The sequence below is a fragment of the Crotalus tigris genome, unplaced genomic scaffold (assembly GCF_016545835.1).
Source record: "Crotalus tigris isolate CLP2741 ecotype Arizona unplaced genomic scaffold, ASM1654583v1 scf7180000024380.494782, whole genome shotgun sequence".
In the NCBI taxonomy this organism is placed as follows: Eukaryota; Metazoa; Chordata; class Lepidosauria; order Squamata; family Viperidae; genus Crotalus; species Crotalus tigris.
Genome location: NW_024100550.1, coordinates 252,811 through 258,810, shown reverse-complemented (window position 1 = coordinate 258,810; position 6,000 = coordinate 252,811).

Sequence of the window (6,000 nt, the reverse complement as noted above, 5' to 3'; positions counted from 1 at the left end):
GGCAAGTCATTCTCCTGCTTAATTTCAATCTCCAAGGCCTATTTTTAGTTGAACTACTTTTTCCTCCTCGTTCTTTCTAACTTTGCATTCCAGTTTTCATTCACAAGACATTGTCAACCTCTACTTTTGCCTCAGTGGTTAGAGAATAAACTTGGATAGTCATTATGTTGCAGTTTTCAACAAAGTCTAATTGACCTTATTCAGTCATTGATTACATTTTACAAAAGCATTGTCCTTTCTATATCCTTCCTATGAAAGCAATGCTGTTCCTTCTTGTTTTTCATGTCCTAAATAGTAAACAGTATGATCTTCTGAAAGTGTCTAGTCTGTTTCAATTCACTAATGACTAAGATATCAATGTACGGTTGATTCATTCATGCTTCTTACATTCCATGTTCCTACTACAATTCTATTTTTGCAGCTTTGATTTTCTTTTCCTGCATAGAAAGAAATCAATCACTAGACTTCCCATAGATTTTAATTAAGCCACTAATAAGCACTATTAGTACTCCCAAATATGCTCAGCTACTCTAGAGTAGCATGTTGACTACCTTCTGATTTGAGAGGCCCATCATCTGGGATTATATCATCAATCACTTTGTTTTCATCTTTATTCTTGAATCCAGAGATTATTTTTCAAAAAAGTAGAAAGTACACAATGTGTTAGTGAGAATAATAATCCTGTATTTTTAACAATGATATATAGTCTTTCAATTAATTTGCAAAGGAAATGTAGTACAATTATGTAGTAATTCCAACATTTTGCACATGTATGTTCTTAGGAAATTCCTAGCTACTTGTTTAATCCCAGTAATTAGAGGGCAGAGTTGCTGTTGCTTCCAAAAACTGGCAAAAGCCGATATTGATATTTACAGAAGTGGAAACTATTAAAATAAATAAATGGCACCTTCAGTGTAGCTGATCAGAATTATGCATTCTTATTCATTCAAGCATGTGACAAAGTAATGCCGAGACATCTGTTTGAGGGATACTAGCACCTAACATTTTGGCTGTCTCTTCACCAATTTGGATTATTAATAAACATGAGGAGAAGCTGTTGTTCAGTGAGGTATAATGATGTGCCATGTGAAATTTTTTCCCTATTCTCAGGAAAAAAAAGAATATCCATAAAATGCATTTACTATACAAACATCGAATATTGGATTCCATTAATAAGATTTGCATTAAAAATGTTCCTATCCAACTGCAGTCCAATCACACAGACTTTGTAGTAGAGGGATAGACTCAAGATCCAGTGAAGTTCTAGAACCTCTTTACAAAGCCTTACTAAGATCACACTTGGAATACCACATCCAGTTCTGGTCACAATACAAAATGGGTGTTGAGACTCTGGAAAGAGTGCAGAGAAGAGCAACAAAAATGATCAGGAGGCTGGAGGTTAAAACATATGAAGAATGGTTACAAGAACTGGGTATGTCTAGTCTAATGAAAGGAAGGACCAGGGGGGACGATAGCACTGTTACAATATTTGAGGGACTACTACAAAGACAAGGGTGTCAAACTATTTTACAAAGCACCAAAACAAACAATGGTTAGAAACTAACCAAGGAGAGAAGCAACCTAGAACTAAGGAGATTTCCTAAGGGTGAGAGCAATTAACCAATGGAATAGCTTGCTTTCAAAGGTTGTAGATGCTTTATCACTGAAGGCTTTCAAAAACAGATTGGACAATAATTTGTCTGAAATGAAATAGGGTGTCCTGCTCAAGCAGAGGGTTGGATGAGAAGATGTCCAAGATCCCTTCCATCTCTATTAGTCTATGTGCTATGTTCTAGACCAGTGGTAACAGAACTAGTAAATACACATCCCTCCTTGATCCTTCAAAGTGACCAATTATGTAGCATAATTCCATAATTTGACTTACAAAAGAGAGACATTGTGCAGGGTGGTTGCCAACATGATTACAGACTGATAAAAGTGGCCCATTCAATAAACTTGCTGCTACAATGAGAGGGGAACATTTACCAGTCAATTGATTTACTAGAATGAATTCAATTGTTCATTCTGTATAATAGCAGCAGAATTTACTACCAACGTATCAGAAAAACATTTCCAATGCCACATTTTTTTCTTTTTTCAAAGAACTCTATTATCATTTGTTTAGTCACAATAATTTTTCATGATTGTGCAAATCTACATATATACTCCACACCTTTTCATTGTTTAAAGTAATTGCTTTAAGTTTGGAATAATCAGCAGTCTCTCATTTAGCTTGTAGATAGAACTAAGAAGTATTGTGGTCCCATGCTAATAAACTAACTCCAACTGAAATCTTATTTATTAAACTTCCTAATTCTGATCAATAATTAGGCTCATGTAAGCACCCCAATGCTATTTGAATGGTTAGTGTAAGCATCCGTCTTTGTGGACCTCATCATAATTTTTCTAGCCAATATTTCTGAACAGAAAAAACACCAATTAAACAATTTATTCATATATATTTTAAAATAATATTTCTTTGGAATGAAGGTTATGAAGAGAGGACACTCATGATATAGCATAACTGGAATAACACCTTGCAATAAAGTATAAAGACACTCTAATGTTGCTTTCGGTATCAGAAAGATTTCAGAGCCAGTATTGAGAAGAGATGAAAATTGTTTTAAAGCTATGGTATATTTTATGTTTCTTGCTAATATTGCATGATATGATTAAAATAGAATTTTCATCTTTATGTTAATGAAGCAGTGTTCTAATTAAAATCAACACTGAGTGAACTTTCTATTTACATGCTTTCAGTTAGCCCAAGAGAAAGGAACTTTGCTTCAGAACATATGTGAATCCTAGTGTTTCTATCATCCAGGTGCCGTTTCTGACAGAACACATGTGCTCTGAACAGTTGGCAATGAACAAAAAAGATGACTGCTGATACCCAGCTATAGAGGAGTCAGGAGGATGCTGAAAATAAATTTGCACTAAAGTGACAATGAAATGGGAATGACTTTTTCTGAACAGAGAGGTTTGATGTAGCCACCATATAGATATGTTAAAATTAAAAATGAGTAATACTGGGTATATGGCTATTTGATCTCTTCTTTCAACCCTTAGTAATGGTTTTATTCCTTACTAAGGTGAAACTTCCCATAAAAAAGATGTAGTAGAACATGAGTCAATGGTAGCTTGATGTTGCCCTTTCTGTGAGTCCATGTTGCATAGTACCTATCCTTTTTTTACTAGAGGATTTGGAATAAATTTCCCTAGTTCTTGATTCTGGTTTTTCTCACAAACAGCAGCATTCAAACATTGTTTAATTTGGTGTTAGGAAATACATTCAAATACATATATCACACATCTCTGATATCTTCTTGGTTTTTTACTGTAACTATTTCTTTAATACAGGGGTATTAAACTGCCTGCCCATGGGCTGGTTGCATCATGCGGGGGCCGCGCCCACCCAGCTCCAGCAATGCAAAAAAAGTTGCGATATATCGCAACACGTCATGTGATGCAGCCAGTTTGACATCCGTGCTTTAATAGAATCCTCAGTTGTTGTTGTTTTTCCTAAAAGAAACTTTTAACTCAAGGTACCCATTGCAAATTGTTTTTAAAAAATACATACATAAAAAGTACTTTGTGGGATTTCCGGTGGCGACAGCCACGCCGATGGCGGCTTTTTCAGCCGTCCGCCCTGGGATGTGTCAAAGCCAGCTGAGACAGCGAGCAACAGCTGTCTTGCGGCTTGGAACCTCTCTCCCCGGGCGAAGGGGAGGAGGTGAGCTTTCCTCAGATAGTGGTAGAGCTGCCCGAGACCCCAAAGCTTTCTTTTTGGTGGTCAGAGGGTGAGAACTCCCACGGAGTCTGAGGTGTCCTCCACATTCCAGGATGCCTTTGCCCTGATTTTTATCCAGGGCAAAGCTAGACGCTGCTTCCACATCTGCGCTTAAAATAAATTTGTGAGTAAAACTTAAAGCAGACAGAGCTGACCAGGAGAGATTAAAATGGTGATTATTTCGTGACTTTAACTCTGGAAAAGAATTTATCTTTTCCTTTTTTAAAAAATTAAGAGTGGTGAAAAATGGCACTGAGATGTTGATTCTTTGAGTGAAAGGACTGGAACTTCTATTTGAAACAATGTAACAGATTTTGTATTTATATAAAATGCAAGAATCTTCTTTTTTCTTTTAAGGGGGCTTTTGTCTTTTTTCCTCCCCCTTTTTTGGTATTTGTTGATTTTATAAGATTTTAGCAGACTTTTTAACAAGTGGTCTTAAAAAATAAAATGGCTTCAAAGCATCTCGGAGCTTCTATTGTTTCTAAAGCCTCAATCTTCCCGGTAATGCAGACAGCTCAGCAAGCTAAGTTTAAGTTACCACTACCTTCTCCATTGCTACCAGCATCTATACTTAAAGATTTACAGGAGACCTTGGGAAATAAGGCAAGACAGATTAAAGAAGAGATGGAGGAATTTCTTGAAAGTAAAATTAGGGAACTGAGAGAGGATATTGCGTCTGCGTTTCAAAAGTTTGTTGGTCATATAGATCGATTGGATGATCGTACTGATGATGTTGTGGAAAATTTTGAAAAACTGGAAGATCGAATTGATAAAGTAGAAAATAAGGCGGAAATAATACTGGATGAAATTACAATGTTACAATATAGAGACATGGAATTTGCTTTAAGAATAAGGGGAATGAAGGAAAACACGCAAGAGGATTTGAGACAAGTGGTGGTAAAAGATATAGCTTTCATTTTGGGGGCTGAGCCTGAAGAAATACTGAGAGAGACGGAAAAAGTTTTTAGGGTTAATTCAAGGGTTGCGAGGCAGAGGAATTTGCCACGAGATGTAGTTATTTATTTTTCTAGAAGATCACTGCTTTTTATAAGCAGAGATTTCAAATTGCAACTCAAGATGTTATAATTTTAAAAGAAATACCTTCAAAAATTCTTAGAAAAAGAAAGGATTTTGCTTTTTTGGCTGATGAGCTCAAAAAACGACAGGTCCGGTTCAGATGGGAGATACCGGCTGGAATAGCGGTGAATTATGCAGGACATATCATAGACTTAATACAATTGAAGGCGAAAGATTTTTACACTTAATACAAAGGCGAAAGATTTTTACACTTCTGTTTTGAAGGCGGGCTCTCCATCATCTTTGCAACCTGAGATTACAGAAGAAAAGTCGGAAGGGCAGCCAGTTGAAGGTGCTATGTTATTGGATGTAGGAGACATACAGGCTGAACCTCTGCAGCAGTCTCTTGTGACAGAAGATTTTTTTAAGGAAACAGAGAATGACTCGTGCAGCTATAGACGTAAAGTAAAAGAACAGCAGAAGGCGGATGTTGGAATAAAGAAAAAGAAATGATGAACTTTTGTAGTGGTTTTTTGAGACAGAAGATGTTTTAAATGAATACTGAATGATTTGTGTAATATGTAGAAGTAAAGAAAAAGAACAATAAATAGTATGTTTTAAAGGAATAGTGCATGATTTGTATAGTATGTAGATATAAAGAAAAAGAATAATAGGTGACGATTTAGTGGAAAAGTTTAAATATTTGGGAGTATATATATTATAAAATTTTAATTTAAAGTGTATAAAAATAATTATCAGATATTATGGGTAAATGTGTAAAAGAAATTCTAATGATCTCTGTTGGTGAGAATTTTAGTGATTAAGATGAATGGTTTGTTGAAACTTCTTAAGCAGGAGGGTATTAATAGATTTACTTAGCAAATAGCCAAGTTTATTGAATGTAAGTTTGTTGGTTGGGTTATATTGGAAGGAAAATTTTGTGTTTATTATGGATGAATGGTTGTTTAAAAGAAATATACACCTCAGCGTGGAGAAGATGGATAAATTACATGTAAAGTAAATAGAGTTGATATGGGATTAAAAATTATTATTCAGATTATGAATAATTTTTAGTTTTTTAATTTGGAATTGCTTATATTGTTATTTTTCTTTTTTTTCTTTTTATATATATATATATATATATATATATATATTATTTGCTTAAATTTGTTTTGTATTCGAGTTAAAGT